The 17556-nt window shown below is 36.2% G+C and overlaps 1 protein-coding gene across 5 annotated transcripts in view; it reads left to right on the top strand.

Annotated features, from left to right (window-relative positions):
• SYT1 (synaptotagmin 1) overlaps nt 1-17556 on the top strand; it is a 364737-nt gene that overhangs the window by 120456 nt on the left and 226725 nt on the right. For all 5 annotated transcript variants that reach the window (XM_074827158.1, XM_074827161.1, XM_074827162.1 and 2 more), the window contains one exon: nt 12580-12641. The gene's annotated coding sequence lies outside the window, so the exon portion shown is untranslated. The remainder of the gene's footprint in view (nt 1-12579; nt 12642-17556) is intronic.

The raw sequence follows: 17556 nt of genomic DNA, 5'->3' as shown, positions 1-17556 counted from the left end.
TTTTCTGCCCATTTTAGCTTAAGGAGAAGGTGGAGAAGAAGGAGAGGAAGCACGTCAGGAAGGAGTAGATGAAATCAGGGCCAGGGAAGGAGGCATTTGATGTCTTTGTTATTTTATTTTCTCTCTGACTCTTACTGGTTTCTAATCTTATAAAGATGTACTGTCTCGAATTTTCTGATATATGGACTGAGTTTTAAGAAAAGAGTTAACAGAGGCATTTGATTTATTAATGTATATCCATGTACCTGAACGCACCCCTAATGTTCCTGTTTTAAGCTGTCAGGTTGTTCTGTTCATAAAGCAACATTTCACATCGCATCTTAAAATCTCCATGTATCACAGAGCTTTGCTGAAGAATAACCCTGCTGTGGATTGTGTTACTGTATTCTAGGGGAATTAATTTTGCCCAAGAGCCCACACTTCAGTTATTCTTGAGACAGGACTGTAACCTTATAGGCAAAATGCTGATTTTTGTCAAGAGGAAAAGAAACTAACAGTCAGCTTTGCCAGAGTATGTTGAACATGCGTATTTAATGTCACTGCAAAGCATAGATTAGAAAATTGTCTGCATACTTCATAAGTGATAGTAGAAATTGTTTAAAGCAATTGATTGTACCCTATGCAAGGAAGTATTTATGGTCATTACATTAATGCCAAAAAGCACCTGTCAGCTTCATAAAAGGCATCTGCTGATTTGTTGACAGGCAATTTCAAGTTCTGTTTTTACAGAAACTCATATTAAGGATTTCCTTGAACTAGATGATCTTTAACAGATATTGCTTTTTTGCCAGATGCTGAAATGCAATTTTAGATACATCATGTGGTGTTTCTTTGATTTGTTTAAAATCCATGCTGAGAGATGCTGAAACAATCATTCTGTGTAGCGATGTCTGTTATGCTGTCCCTTCCTATCCATGAATGCCGTTATGGTCTCATCTGACTGTTTAGCAAAACTACATTTACATGCACCTTCCTACTTCTTATATCTGCTTTGTTTAAAAAATAATAATCTTAAAATGTGTTTAGTCGGACCTGCTAAATTCTGCATTGGATCATTCAGCAGAGAACTTCAGTGTTTCAGTGTTAAGCAGCTTTCCTCTTTTGGGATTGCTGTGAGATCTGTGGCGTTATAGCAGTTTGATATAAAAAAAAAAAAGGAAGGGAAATAAATCCCCCTCTAGAGCTAGACTGACTTCAGAATTGAGGGTAGAACTGCAGAAACTGGACAAAGGGACTAGAATAAATCTCATAACCTAACTGCAGTGTTGCTCCCTTGAATTAGTCTACGTAAGTTTGCCTTCTCTAGGCCCCTCCTTAAATGTCTAATACAGCCTGTTTTAAGAATATGTTGCAGCATTAGGTGTTCAGTGGCCAGGCTTGCTTTGTCAGTTAGAAAAACAGATGAGGCACATTTTGGATAATGATGTTCTATGTTGATGTAGAGTGTGGCCCTGCCTCAAGATGATTCAGGCATTTGTTATGTTTTCTAACTTTCTCATCTTCTGGGCCATGGGTAGTACAGATTGCTTTTGTTTTATAGTCTTAGCTAATGTGTTTGCAAATTGCAGTGAAAGAATCTCAGAAAATTACGCTATACATCAGCTGAGACAGAACAAATGGTTTTTCCCTTCAAACTGCTCCAGTGTTCTATTTGAGTGCAAATCTGTAGTTTTTATGAAGTGGCTAAAGTTTGGTCTGAATAAGCTATATTTCAGAGAATCTAATAATCAAAAATTAAACAGGTTTCCTCAAGATGGATAGGAAGATTAAATTAAAGGGTGGTTTACATTAACATTTGGCTCTACAAAGAGGGAGAAATATTGCTAAGTGGAATACTTAGCTTTGTCAGCAAAAGTAGCCCAATTAAAATATTTGCCATATGGGTTTTTTAGGGATTTCAAATAGACCTTTCTTGAATTTTCCTTGATTCAGACATGCTAACATTAAATGTGACACATGAGATGGTAATTACAAGGTAATTATTTGGTTTTCACTAAATAGCATTTCCATTAGATTCGTTCTGGCAATATCTAGCTGAGGAAGTTGATTTTATAGCCAAGTACAATATCAAGATGTCCTTTCTTTACTCAACTATGTAAGGAACAATAATGATAACTACTTCTTTTAATGTTCCTAGCCATCTGTACCTCAACACACTGCAATGTCTGGTATGCTACTTTTTGATTAGGCTATCAGATTTGCTGGATGTGGACTTGATGCTTCCTTTTTTCCTTTCATGTAGAATTGCAAAACCACCACTTGTCTTTTATCCTGATTTTAATAATAATATATTTGCATGTAATCTGCAAGGATTGGCTGTTAAACTCTTCTATCACAGCCCAGGGTGACACCTGTGATTAAAAGGTCTGCCTGAATTCCCCAGTCTCTAGGTTTTTACTTGTAGTTTCAAGATGAAAAAAGTCATTATGCTTCAGAGTTTCATCTCTAGGATTGCAGAATCAGATGCATTTGTTGGGCACGTGCACATACTGTGTAAATAAATGTTTTAAGATACTGAGGTGATATTTCTAGATGATGTTATAAATTTATGAATTTAGACCAAAATCCCAGCAGCAATAAGCTATTTAAAACTTCTACTGTGCTTCCATAAGTGTGGAGACGGAATGTACTTCAGATGCCAGCCCTACCTAATTTGTTGACCAGGGAAGGAAGCCAAGGTGGCCAGATAGTATGTTACTATGTGCCACTAACTGTGGAAAATAGCATGACTTAGCCACATTACACTGAGACATCACCTGTGCTTGGTTAAGAGCTCAGATAACTAAATTCTCTCTCTTGCACAGCCAGCTAGGCTGATGACCATTTATCTCAGGGATATGAGACATTTCTGCTGAACTGTGCAGCTGCTGCTGAGTTGACTTTGCATCTTCTAAGAGTCAAGGTAGCATTTGCAACAGTGGCTACTTACATACCCACCCAGTACTTTTCACAGGCTGTTGTCATTTGTCACTCAAAGTTCACTTTTGTCATTTAGGTTATGTTTCTTCATCAAGTTGTAGCCTGACTGTAAACTCCAGTTTGCATTGCTGTTGACATTCATGGATTTTATACCCAGACAATGTTTTTGTCTACTATTTTTTTGTTTGGTGTGGTTTATTTGTTGCTGTCTGTGTGATTGCTCCTCTGTGTCTAAGCAAAAGGAAAAACACTGAAAAACCAGAAAGATCTACTGACTGGTGATCTCATTATTTGTGTTTGAGGACCAATGATACTGATCAGCACATCTTGTTTTTACTTCTGTAATGGCACTAGATACTGCCCCTTCCAGGAGACACTGCTGTCTGCTACACTGACAGTCACTGAAAAAATAATTTCTGGACAGTACTAAATAAGAAAGACACTAGACAGTGTCAGAAGTAGACTGTGACAAATGTGAATATAACAGTTTTACAAAAGCTGGTCTGTTCAGTTCTCTCATTTTCAGGGGCATTTCTACAATCCTGTTATTTTCATGCTAATCCATCTTTTTTTTTTTTTTTCTTTAGATCTTTGTACTATACAAGCATAACTTATCAAAATTCAGTTTTTAACAATTGCTTAAGGTTTTTTTGACTAACTGTGAGGAGGGCTAATATTCTAATATGCTGAGGAAGACAAAGAACATGGTACAGGATTAATTCATATTTTCCAATGGACTTTGTGATGATTATACAACAGGCTCATAATAGTAATCCATTCTTGTGACAAATGTATGAAAGACAGAAATAGCACAGTTAATTTTTGAACATAAATAATTAGAAGGCTGCAAACTTTTTTTGATTTTTAACTAATTGCTCATGATTTTGTCATCCTAATTGTCTAGCCATAAGGTTGTAAAGTATTTCTACTGATGATGGTATAACTGTTTGCTTGCTTTCTTACGATAAACTTAATTCAATGCTAAACCATAGTAGAGTGTTTATAAACATTTTTTTGTAAATGAATTAATAAAGTATTACATGTTGTAACTGGAAAGAAATATTGAAAATTTTCAAGTATGCATACTTTATTTAGTGATCCTGTTATTAATAAATTCTAGTACCAGTACAAAAGATCAAAAGATTAAGAATCAAAAAGATTCTTAATTCTTTGTTGCCGCTGACCACAGAAAGATACAATGCATCATCTTCTTGTAAAGAAACATCATTTAAGTTGATGACTTTTCAGTCTCTTAATAGTTTAAAATGTGGTTCAACAGAAAGGGAAAACCAACTGTGACCATAAGAGTAGTGAAATTTCACATGAAGATTAAAAACAGTAGTCTTGGGATATGAAGCCCCCAGGTAATTACAGAAAGGTGAAAGGGAGCAAAGAGCTGTAGGTGTAGAACAAAGGATGTTACATGGTGAACGCAGAGCAAGCAACATTAAAATGAATGTGAAAAATCATGGATAGCAGCTTCGGAAATTGATGTACCTGTTTTTATAGGATTTGTTCTCTGCTTGCCAGAAATCCAAGCACTAAGTAGGCTGTTACTTCTTGGATTAGTAAAGGAGGGGGTAGGCAGTAACTTGGTTTTTGTCTGTATTTGGACTTGGTAGACTTTCATATTTCTTCTTAACAATTTTCTTTAGGAGAATTAAAATGGCAGCATGAATAAAACTTAAGAGTATATGAGAGAAAGTGAGGGCTAACATTATACCAACAGTGAATTATCCATTATCTTTTAGCATACATATCCAGAATGAATGAACCTCAGAATACAAGTCTGTTTAGGATTTTCTCTGACTCTCAAAAGTTGTCTTTGAAGGGATGCATTTAAATGGCCAGCAAATATTCAAGTTGTTGCCACTGTAAGTCTCTTTAGGGTAATATAGGAAGGTTATTAGAACAACTCATCCATAGATAACATTGCTTAATCTGATGAGGTGCTGATATTCAGTATCAGGTTTTATGGGTGAATTGCTTGCCCATATTAGTGCATTTTTGTAAAGTAGAATTGAGAAATAAAAAACCCTCACGCCAAACTTACAGAACAAAAAGATCAACAGATTTATGTAACATATAATCACTTCCTGCAGTGGATATTGCAGCAGGTGCTTTTGTCCTGTGATAAAAGCAATTAAATTTTGAATCTCCAAACACTGGAATGCAGCTGAGAGTGTACTGAAGGTACTGAAGTTCTTCAGAGTGTTTACAGTTAGATGGCTTGTGTTAGTTCCATAAAATACACCAGCTATTAATGTAAAGATCTATGTTATCTTTCTAGGAAGGATTTGGGAGACTGATTAAAAACCTTCACTGTGCTTCTAAGTAAATCTTGGTCTATAGCTGTAACAAGCAACCTAAATATGACTTCTGAAACCAATTTTGCTAGGAACTATTTTCTTATTATTTCATATAATCCAAGAAATCTAGTCTAAATAGTGTTATGAAGCAACTCATGGAGAACTGGATTTCTTTTTTCTAAAATGACTCAGAAAATAATGGTAGGTCTATCTTTTTGTCTAGGAAAGCCTGAAAATATTTGGAATTCAATTAGATGAAATGTCGTGTCAGGAGAGCTGGTTGTTTCAGCTGAACCCTTGAAAACTTTCACTTAGGAAAACAAAGTTACACTTGGATGTGTAAAGTTTTTAGGGGTTTTTATTTTTAATAAATGTTAGTAGTATTCTCATGTCTTCATATGTGCAAATGGAAATATGTAGTCTTCATGTAAAGTTTGAAAACTCTACTGTTTTCTAAGAAAATATCTGAGACATACCCAGCAATCACAAAGCAGCAATGGCAATCTATGCACTGTGAAGATTCTTCCCAGAGCAGCTCCACAGTTATTACATGACAGATGCAGCAAAGTGGTTGAAGTGTGCCTATATAGTGTGAACACATCCAACTTGTCTACTTTAATGGTCTATCATATACAAAGATTTCCTGGGAGTCTGTGTCACATTTGGTGTACATCCACATCTCTGGCACATCTGACATCCCATTTATACAGCAGGATTACAGTAGTTTCACTGTGAAATGGCTGTTAGTAGAGGAAGAGCCATATATTGTCCTGGATAGATAGTGGGGGGAACACTAGTGATGCCTGAAATTCTGATAATCCTTTGGCATTCCTGCATATGGCCAAGAGTTGTCATAAGAGCATAAACTCAAGTTGATTCAGATACCAATTTGTGACTGTATTGTCACTGGCTGTATTATCACCGTTAATAGGTTTTCTTTCATGAAAAATGAATCTTTTAATGGCCACTGATTCATATGATTGTTTATTGATTGTGAAGTTGTGATACTGACCTAAGTGTGGTTGATTGAAATATCAGAGTGGATGGCTCTTTTAACATCAAGCCAAGCGTGAGGATAAAGCACAAGCTGGAAAAGACTGTTGATGAGCAGCAGGAGATCTGAATCCATCAGGACGGAGAACCAAGGAGGGCAGTAAGGCATGTTCTGGGCAGTGCTAGTGGGAAAACCAATAGCTGAGAATGTGAGAAGCATCACACATCTGGGAGAGAGATGCAGGGGCACTTGAGAAGCAGCTAGCACTTACTGTGGGTTAGTAGCTACTCTTTAGCCTGTGTATGAGTTATGTGTGGCAGAAACACAGTATGTCAGATGGAGGTGTGGAGTATAAGCAAGAAAAGACTAGCCAGTTTCCTATAGAAAAATGACTGCAGAGCCTCCATGGATTTGAAACCCTTGGATCTTTAATCTACTAAGAACTGAAATTTTGAGGAAGCCATGGGTGAGCAGCATCTTTGAACATTAGGCAGCAGGTAACTAAAAACAAGTGAACACAGGCCAAAAAAAGCAGCTTCATTGCTAGTATTGTAAAAAGTATTCCCAGAGACAAATTCTGCAATAAGCAGAGTCCTTCGCTAAGTAGAGAAATCCCTAGAGCTGAAAGGTGTTTACAACTTTAACCACGTGTCACAGGGTGGGGAGGGCGAGCCACAGACTGAATGAGCAGAGGAAGCAGGGTCTAAATGCTGTTTTTACCACTAGTGGCCACAGTGACACTGCATGTGTATTCTGCTAATTTGTAGGCTGAAATATTTAAATATTGTATGTCAAGACCTAAAAAAAGCCTGCAGTCTAGTTAATATCTGTAAGCTTAAATGGCTGTCCAAATGGCGGCTCCCCTGTGTAGCTACTCTGTCTTTACATACTGTGCTGAATAAATGCTCATGTGTATGGATGAGGATGGGAAAATTTCTCCTGCCCTACCAAGAAGTGTGTGGTACAACCAGTATCTTTTCTTTTTCATTTTGTTGCTCTCAATTTCTCCCTTGTCTTAAAAAAATTGCTCCTTATCTTTGTTTATCTTTTCTATTTCATATCCTGTTCCAATAGTTGTTTCCTTTCCCTGGAAGACCAGCAGCATGCATCCATATTTATCCATTTCCACAGACGAGTAAGTTTTCCTCCTAGTTTTGAGAGGACAAGCTCTTACAGGTAGAAGTTCACCATCTCTCTTCTCTGTACACTGATACCTAATGGCAGGCACACATCTGAGAATTATTTTTTTTTTAAAGCCTTAGGTTGTCTTAAAACCCTCTTAGACTGTTGCAGTCCAAAATGTGAGAGCTGATGGGAATATTTCTGTGTGCTACTCGCTGTGTTAATCACATTCTCTAGTCTGAGAGGCTTTCCAGAACAGGGGGTCCATAGAAGAGCTTAGCTTTCCTACCACTATTTATTTCTTTATCAGACTTCTAATGAAATTTGCAATAAAGATGAAAATAAGTACTTTTTTTTTTCTGGTTTGCTTATTTGCTAGAGAACTTTTTATTCTGGATTTTGATTTACAGAATGGCAAAGACTACTGAGCCTCCTTTCATTCATTATTCTGCTGCAACTCACTTGTTTGTGCACAATCACCTCTACCATGATATGTGTACCTCTTTATCAAATAATACGTATATTGGTTTTTACTCTTCTGTACTGTTCTCCATCATTTTTTACTAGCAAGGAGGCGGGGTGATGGGTGTAAGGGGAAGAATGCTGTCATCTAATGCATGATAATTTAGAGGAGTACTATTTAGGCGGGTTTTTTTGTGGAGGTGTATTTAAAATTCGTTTCTGTTTTGCTATATTACAGGTCTGAATTCAGTCAGTAATGACCTCAATAGTGCCTGTTTTAATGTAATCCCTGCTTGCTGACTGCTGTTCCAAGAATAAAAATTTAAGCCAAAAGATTTAATGAAATCCTTTGGGATTAGTGCTCACTGGGCTGGGGAAATTGCATATCAACCTTTTCTCTGTACTCTAACCATACGGTTTGGTATTTGAATAGGAGGGTGTCCAAGAGAGACAACTCTGAGTTCATCAATAATTTACATTTTTGTTAGTTACAAACCTGGTATTTGGGATTCTGTTGCCATAGCAATCCATCTGGGCCTGAACGGATAGTGTTTTAAGTGGTGGTTGTATAGGGATTCACAGTGTGTGCTTTAAATCCCTTCTAAACTAATCCCCAGATCTGTTCTGTGACTTATTTGAGGCTTTGACAAAATCAATGTTACTCACAATAAAAAGTTTATGCTGGGAAAATTAAGCCCATAAAACATTAGAATATGCATATGATTATGGAATGTAAAGTTCATAATGTATGACAATTTCTGTTTCAGTATGTGAAGCAATTAATAAATGCCCACTCCATTTTTTTCAAAATACACTTAATTTGTTGCACATTATGCAACTAGAAATTATCCAGACTCTGTACTGATTATTAGCTAATTTAAACTTCATAATCGAATGCTAGCCTCATTTTCCCAGATGTCAGTTCTATGTTTTACAGGGTGTCAGTCTATTCATAATACTGTATAACTTCCACTTTCAATTAATATAATTTTCTCTCTTATAAATAATTCTAAATCAGCAAACAAAATTTGAAATTCCCTTTTTCATTTCTAACACTACTGGTGTTGGGTTTTGAGGCTGTGCTGCTAAATTCAGTAGGCTAAACACCAGTTGCTTTTTGTTCGAAGTTTCATTTATATTTTCGCATTTTGCCACCCAAAATTTCAAAATGGTTTATTCAAAACCTCCCAGATATGCCACATAAAGGGATGTTCTCAGGTTTGAAAGATGATCAATAAACTCCACTAAGTTTCAGCTCTGTCAAAACCAAAACCCTCCTGAAACTGATTTCCAGAGCTGTTAGTTCTTCATAACAAAAATGTCCAGTTGTGCTCTCAAACTGTTGCTAAACCATAATGACGATGTATTAGCAACTCTTTATTACTCCAGAGTATAGAGATTTAGTTTGCAAAATTATTCCTCAATGTTTGAAAGGAGAGAAAAATATTCAAATAAAAGCCATATGGTCTACTACTGAGTTTTTAGCCCATAATCCTAAACAGACGAAAATTGTTTCTTCATGGAGTTTCTAAAAGATCACACAGTCCTTCCTGACTGTAAAAATAGTAATAGGATAAAGAAACTGCAGATGGCCTAAGAGATCTTGAGAAATCTTTAATTACCATGCAACTTGCCTTTTGTCTTTCATATTAGAGTTCACAATGAATAGTGAAGCATGTAATAGAAGGGGCTTATTTTTGCCATGATTCTGTGATGCTAAAAACATTCTTTGTCACCTGTAATAAATGTAAATTACTGTTTCTATATGAGTTAAAAAAGAGTGTTCTGAGGAAAACTGCAAAAAATCCCTTCCTTGCGGTGGAGTAGGGTTCCATTTCATGAACAAAGATATGCATGTATATTCTTAAATTCAGTGTGGCTGACTGAACTTGGTTTATTTTAGTAATCCAGTTACTCCAGCTTAATGGGACTATTTCCATAATTGGTTACCACTAAAGGTAACTGGGAACAGAGATCTTAGAATTAACTAAAAAAGGCTTCGTTTTGATTGCTTTTGCATGTCCTTATGACTAACTGAAGTAAAAGTTGCAGATCATCTACATGATTATTTACCCTAAAATTACATGCCCTAAAGTATGTTCTGTAGATACCATTTGTTAAATATAGATTAAGCTTCAAAGGGATATTACAGGATGTATTCAGGCATATCAGAATGCGTTTCTGTTGATATTTCCAATGGTTTCATTAGGAAAAGTCTTCCCTTACAAATATTATTGAAATGAAAACAGAGCCTTGAAAGATACTAGAGGTATGACAGATGCTATTTGTAGCTCTGGAAATATAGTTGTCACTGCAGGGGATCTCCTGCACTGAAGACCCACAGGAGTCCATACCAAGGGTGAATGAATTAATCTTCCAACACATCTCATAAAAAATAGCCTGTGTTTAATAGTAAAGAGAAACACAGTTGAATTTCTCTGGTAATTTTTTTGATCTTTCTCTAGAAATGCAAATCTTTCCTGTTTATTTCTCTCTATATATTTTAGCTCTGCAATCCTTGCAAAGAGTACTGGTATTTAGTCTCCTTGATAACTGTTGATTTTTATTGATTGGGTTTTACTTATTTATTCCAGTTCTGCATTACATTTTTCATCTGTTTTGGAAACTCCGTCTGTCAACTTCAAGGGAGCAGGCAGGCTGAATCTGCACTTAATGAAGCACCACACTTATTCATGGTTTTGCTTAAATTTGCTTCTCTAGCACATAACCTGTATTTTTGTTCAGTTATTTCTAGTTAGAACTCAAGTAAACATCTGTCTTTCCTTTCCATTTTCTGTCTTTGCAGCAGGAGGAAATAGTTAATCTTCTGAAAGGCTCAGTAATAATAAGACACAGCTTGACACAGACAGCTTAGAGAAACAGGGGAAGATTGAGACAGTGTACCACAGAGCAGGTGTGACTCTGTGTGTTAATTTCTCTAAGGCACTTTCAGTTACCTCTACTCAAATGCAAGATGTACACAGAGACCTGAACCAAAACCCTGTCTCTGAACCCTGGGAGAAGGTTGGGATTAGAGCTTTTAATGAAACCTGTTTCTGAGTGTGTCTGAATTTTAAATCCCTTGGTTTGGGAGGGCTTGAATGACAGTGAGAGACAAAGTTTTGGTTGAATCTGTTCTAGATGTATTTAAGTACTGTAGTTCAGATTAGGTCTGTCATGGCCTGTACCAGAATATTTTATACAGCTAATAAGGCGCACCAAGCTATGTAAGGCCTGCTAAGACTATTGCCGGATGCATTATAAACTCCGGGAGAGAAATTAGTTGATCCCACAGCTGTGTTTTACACCAACATCCGAATTATTTTACCCTTTTGAATAAGGGTTTTATATCATCATCTGGCTAACTTTGCATTGTTCAAGAGCTCCACAACGCCTCACTGATGTCTAGGACATAATGAAATAGGCTGTTAGATAGAAAACCTAATCCCTACAGTTCAAAAAAGCTTAAAACTTAATAACAACATAATATTGTATGCTTCAGACTCACAGACTGTATAGCCCTCATCTCCAAACAGCTGTTAGTTGTTGCCTAACAGGTTTCTTCAGTAGACTGACATGCAAGTGAGTGATTTCTGGAATAATCATAGATATTAACAGAACTATACAGAAGGCAATATTAATTTTTTACTAAAATAATCAGATTTTTTTAATCAGTTATGTTCTGAATCCTTTATTATTTGATGGTATAAGATGGTTAAAGATGGTAGCCTGGTTAATTTAGAGTGAGATGCTGGATGGAATTGTGATTTGCCTTTTTTAAAGACCAGAGCAGGGGTTGATGTGATATAGTTTGACAACTTCAGATAACAGCAGTTCTGTTTTCCTCTGACAAAGTTGATGTAAAATTAAAAATACATTTACCTATCTTGATAATAGTGCATTTGGCTCCCTTTTTTGACTGCATCAAAACTGGTCACCTTCGCATTTAAGTGCCTTCACAGCTTGATCCTACCTAATTTTTCATGTGAATATTGCCCTTATTGCAACCCTTATTGCCCATCAGTCCCAATTTTCTCCCTTCTCTCATGCAACCTTTATTCGTGAAAATTGTTAATAGTAAAAATCTGCAAAGCCAGTATGCTGTGTTCCTTCAAATCCTGCCTTAGAACTCACCTCTGTTGTGATACCTGTGAACTGCCCAAGAAAGGCTAAGCAGCTGGTGTGCTGTGATCAGTGCTTATTATGCTAATTGTCTGCACGAAACAGTGGGAGTAAGGCATCAAACACCTCTCTGCAGCGTGTTCTGCTTTCCTCCAGAAGCGGTGGGGGAGGCTGTGGCTGTCATTGGAGGTACACACTTTGGTACACATTGTTTCTTCCTTAACTCCTCAGTGTGATGGGGTAATCTAGCCAGGATCCGATACAACACGAGATTTTTATTTTGAGCAGAGGATTGCCAGCCTCACAGGTGCGAGAGCCTGTCACCTTCCCTGAACTGGGGAGAGCTGCAAGTGCCCCGATGCAATTCAGATGCCCAGAATTTGATACGAGGTTTCAAAAGAGATTTGTCCCTTGAACCTCTGTATTTCCCATCTCTGCTGCCATCGTAGTGCCTAAGACTGGAAACTTTGCCTTTTAAGGAAAAGGAGCAATGTGGATTTTCTCTTCTGGATGCTTTCACAAAAACCCAAGGCTTTAAATCTTGAAGTAAGCCAAAACTATATATGAAAATGGTAAACTTCTATGACACAAATGAAACTAGGTAATTAATTTTATGTAGATGATAAATGCATGTATTTGTTTTTCTTACAGAAACGTGGAGTCCTGAATAAACAAAGAGAAGAGAGTTAAGCACATAGTCTGTGTTGTGGACAGTAAGTGACTGAATTACGTACTCTGAAGCTAAACACTAATTGTACTCCCATTTTTTTGGTATTTCTTCTTATTCGCCGTTCTTTTAACAAGTGTAAGAAATCAATGCAGTGAACATTTCTGCCTTTATCCAACTCAGTTTCATTTCACGGGGGTAGACTTTGATTAATCCTGTAATCATTTTAGGTAAGAGGCCCAGATAATCCAGCAGTGTGTCTTTATCACTGCCCACACTGAAATTACTGCTGCTGCCTTCTCAGTAAAAGTGAATTGTAATACTAGAATTTACCAAGCTAAAAATAATATTACACTGACATTTGCTCACACCCGAAATCTTGCAGAAGAACACTTAGTTTTATCAGTGTAGTCAGATCCTGTTAGCTGGGACATGAGTAGGAGAGCTTTATGGGTTTGTGTCAACCACTTAATCACTAATTGTTCTGCACTGCCCTGGTCAGGGTTGTGCTGTTCACTGAACAGTATGACCAATCACAGTACAAGCTGCACTGGCCTTCGATAACTACAGCTTTATAAAACATCAAGTAATTAAGATTACTCGCTGAGACAAGAAAGTGAGCCATGGTTGTGTTGTGGATTATATTATTGATGTTTTCCTTTGAAAAAAATCTGAGACAGCTGGTGAAGTACCAGTCATGGTACAGTAGAGAACAGACACTGCTTTTATTGTCAATCCTAAGTAGTATGCCCTGGGAAACGTAGCAGGTTATATGGGTGTACTATGTTACAAAGGTAACAATAAAAGGTGGCAATATCATTTGAGAACCAAAGCAAGTGAACGTGTGTTAAGGCATTTTTGTTAACAGTTCCAACAAAATAGTTCCTCTACGCTAGGTGCTGATAGAGCCTGCCTTTTTGTGGTGGAAGATTGTGGACAGTAAGGTACAGAGAATCTGTGCTCTTCAGCACCATTCTGCTTATAGAATATACATTTGACAGTATATCATGTAGTAGAATTGAAGGAATTTTATTGTTGTATATGAAATCTCTATTCATTTAACCAAACTGGTGTATGAAACAGACTAGTTCTGAATAGAAATAAATCTTGTATGTTTTTTGGCAAGCAGTAAAAATAAAATTATTTGGTGGAGAAGAATATGTATAAACCTCAATAGCCAAAAAATTACCAACATCTCTCTGGGCAACCAAGTTCAATGATGGGTTTTAACATTACATTTAATCAGACAACATGAAGAGAAATGTGTAACATTTCACTGAAGCTGAGGGCAATGTAATGCTTGTTTGAAAAATCTGTATGTTTTTTTATACAATGCACTAACTGTGCTACCAGTAGGCATTTTTTAGACATATAAAGAATCATACATATGTTCCAGAAGATCGTTAGAAAAAAAATCAGTTTCAAAAAAACTTCTCAAAATTCTTATTTATCTATTCCTCTTAACTTTCCACTGCTGCTTCTGTCAATCATACTTTCCTGCCATTTTCTCTTCTTTCCCTCTGTGACTCTTGTGGTTTATAGTCCCTGCATGCTATCACACCTCTCTTCACCCTTTATCTTTCTGGTCTTTTACCTACACAGCTAATTTGCTCCAACTTCATAGTTTCTCCTCACATCTCCCACACAGGGCCATTCTCCTCTTCCTCTTGGCAGAGCTGCATTGCAGAATGTTCCCAATCTTTGGCAAATTTTGAGCTTGATGTTTCTAGTAACAAATAGATACTCCGCAGACTAAGAGCATTATGCGTATTGTTGGGTAATCACAAAATAATGCCATATACCTGTATCTAAGGAATTTGCAAAGGGTCGCAACATGTTATAGTATTGGTCAGCTCTTGCAGTTTTTATCTGATGCGCAGAAAGATATGGAGGAACTTTGGGGAGTTGTTATTTAACACATGGGATACCTTCAACCAAATCAATTATGCTTTTCCATCGGATCTTAAGTTTTGGCAGCAGATGACTGACAGTTACATGCATAAATATTAGAAATTCCAAGCAATTTGTAGAATTCAACTGATGTATGTATACAAAAAATCCAGGAGTTGTTATAGACCTGTTTGTAGTAAATTTTGCTACTGCAGATACTCTAAAGATTTTCTTTTCACTTGTATTCCTGTGTCAAGTGTCCAGAAATCACAGGCAGCTGTTTCAGAATAGTGTGGATTTATTTGTGTATAGTGAGAAAAAATTAATCAACTATTATTGGTACTCCATCACATACAAATTCTCTCTATTCTGCTGGCAGAATAGGTTGACAGAGCTTTTCATAGTATCCATCAGTTAATTTTATCAGTCATGGTATTATGATTATAAACTACAAATGATCTAACAATGAATTACCGAAATGAAACTGTACAGTGGTCATTTAACATTTGTAATGTGTAATTTATTTAACACTCTGTTTGGAATATACATGGGAAATCAGAATAATAAAACAGAAGTAAAATTACATTTGTCTCTCATCCATCATCAGTGAGGAGCATATAGCCAGTTTGATCAGGCTATACATTCAGCCATGTAAGGAAGTTCATGTATGCTACCTTTGGGCCTGCTTAAAGCACCCTTGTGAACTATATGTTATTCATACACTAAGCAGCAAGGCATTCTTCTGACACTGGGATTGATAAATTGTGGATCTCTGTTCTAAAATACTTTTTCTCAACCTGAGTTAAAACCTAAAATTTAAAATATCCAGTGCCAAGAGGCAAAAATACTGGATTCCAGTTGTAGGAAAAAGATAAAATTAATATTGTTCTCAAAAGGGTAAAATTAAAGACATAATATGTTTTTGTGGGGTTTAATTGTTCTCATCTTTTTTTTTAAATGCAGGGGCCTTTGTCATTTAGCTTGATATTGCAAAAGATTGCAGTCATCCTTTGTGGAGGAGGGAAAAAAATCTTGCAATATGTGTTTCAAAAAAGGTGTCCATTGTCCTCCCATAGTGAGCAGCAATCAAATTTAATCTGCCACGTACTTTGGTTTATCAAATAATTGAGGTTTTTGGTGGCTGCTGTTTAATAACAGTTTTTTCATTATTCTTCTTTAATAAAGACAAGTTCAGGTAATGTGACATAAATTAGGAGACTGCAGAAACGAAGTGCTAATACAGGAGGAGGGCCAATGCGAGCAGATGCGAGGAGGCTTGGCGTGCTAAAAGTTACTGTATGGGCAGTTTGACTCCTTTACATGTAGAGGAACTAAATTCCTGTTAGACTTACTGTTAGCTCATGAGCACACAATATTACTGGTTTTTACCCTAATATCTATTTTATTTATTTGTTTAAACTTACCATGTTTTATATTTTGCCATTTACCATATTATAGCTAGAGGTATGTAATGTACCAGAGATGAAGTAGCTCAATGAAGGATTCCTTGGTTTTGGAAGGGTCAGTTTTGTAAAAGTTGAATTTATGAGCCTTCAAAAAGAAATGAGCCTGTGGTTTCTGAATGTTCTCTACTAATCACAATAATATTCCCTTACATTACAATTTCAATCTTTCATTGCTATATAGTAATCTAGAAGCAGTATGGAAGTGCCCTCATTCCCTGTGCTCCCAGGTTTTGTCATTGCCCATTAAAAATTCATGTGCATATACTGCAGACTTGCATAAAATAGTTCATTTGAGTGTTCACACTACCTGAATTCTTTAATGAGGTCTTCCCCTAAATTAGTTTCACTTTTCGGTTAGTTTCGGCTTTTTTTCCTTCCACAATGAAGTATGAACTTCTGGTACATCATGAAGTAACATTTCCATAGTGTAAAAGTTTTTTATTTTGACTCTGTTTTGGTTATCATGTTAAGACTATTCAGAGTAGTGTATTCTCTGTGATGCCCATGCTTACAAAATTCTCTGCCTCAAAACCTCATTTTTCTTTTTTTTTATCGATCTTGTATTACAGACACAGATTTGCATTTTTAAATGTGAGATCTCTGACATGGATTTAGATTCTGTACTGCTTTGAGGTATGCTAGTTATGCAACTTAATTTTGCAAGATGGCTCTGGGTTCGTACTTCCCTGGGGCTTCAGTTTAGTTGTCATCTATTATTTTATCACTGTGATTAATTAGTCTCTACTATTTAATTTATTTGCTGCAGCTTCTCAGCTTTTTCTTCAGTTGGTAAGCACATGCTTTTCTAGACACATTTTCAAATTATGTGTTTTCCAAGTGCCTCAGAAGTCATGTAATCATATTTTTCTCAGCTAGGAATTTAACCATTTAAGCCATTTAATGGTTTCAATAAATTATTGACTGATATTTTGTCTATTACTTGGAAGGTTTCAAAAGCAAAATATTTATTAGCTTAATTTGCTCGTTGGAATTTCACAAGCCAGCTTCAGTAAGTGGGGTTAACATGTGCTTGTTTTCTTGTCTTGTATACTGTGTTCCTATATTATAATTTGCTATTTTTAAACATTGCATTGAATAACAACTTGGCTATGATTTTAAATCAGCTGTTTTCAGAGTAACATCTAGTTTCCATTTTAAAAAGTTGGGGTTTTTTTTTGCATTAAGTCATACTGTGTATATACATGGAATCAGTTTTACACAATTACTGAGGCAACTTCCAGGAAGCTACTATAATGAACTGCTTCTATGATCAAAGAAGTTTTAATGTCAAATTCTCTTTTCTCCTGCAGTTTTTATTATGGCTCTATGTTATCTCTGTTTTTGAATGGGGAGGTTGATAAGTTATTTTGATTTTTTTGCTTTTTAGTTACTGGTTGTATTTAATATTTGTGATTAAAGTATCTCAGTAAGAAGAATTACACTGTGTCATCCTAATGCAGCTTTGCTGACGTTGGTAACTGCTATTGTGATCCTGTCTGTAAATACAATCAAACAAAATTAATAGACATCTGCAGTGTTGTATGCTTTTGGGGAGCAGTTTGGTGTTCTTTTTTTGAGAGAGCGAGCTTTACCTTTGTTTGTAGT

This window comes from Strix aluco, chromosome 5, assembly GCF_031877795.1.
Source record: "Strix aluco isolate bStrAlu1 chromosome 5, bStrAlu1.hap1, whole genome shotgun sequence".
NCBI lineage: Eukaryota > Metazoa > Chordata > Aves > Strigiformes > Strigidae > Strix > Strix aluco.
This window is presented reverse-complemented; position numbering and strand designations above follow the sequence as displayed.